Source organism: Podarcis filfolensis (assembly GCF_964270895.1).
Source record: "Podarcis filfolensis genome assembly, chromosome: 4".
NCBI lineage: Eukaryota > Metazoa > Chordata > Lepidosauria > Squamata > Lacertidae > Podarcis > Podarcis filfolensis.
In genome coordinates this window covers 71,694,175-71,694,599 of record NC_139607.1, presented here as the reverse complement: position 1 = coordinate 71,694,599, position 425 = coordinate 71,694,175, and positions in this window count along the sequence as shown.

Genomic DNA, 425 nt, shown 5'->3' with positions numbered 1-425 from the left:
ATTTCTTAGGGATGCTTCGAGTAGTAAGCTTCACATTGCAAAATATCTTTCACTCTACCACAGTTTTTAAAAACCGCTTTCTTAAAATGTTGACCAGCGCTTAGCTGTTCAGGAGTGTCTCATTGGACTGTGTACATAGAAGGCCCATTAAAGTCTATGAAAGGAATAGATGCTTGCTGTTGTCTAAGTTATCTTGCCATGGCTATGCTAAATTTGGAAGATTGCCCTGCCCATTAAAGGACAGTGTGATGTCACAGATTAGAGAGAGATACTGCCAGGCTAGGATGTGAATTTTCAAAAGTAAAGAGGATCATTGCCATATAGCTATGGTTTACACTATTATTACAGTAGGTACAATTCAAAACAGGGGATTGTCCTACAGAGCAGAAAGCAGGAGTGACAGTACTGTGTAACCCAGTGATACA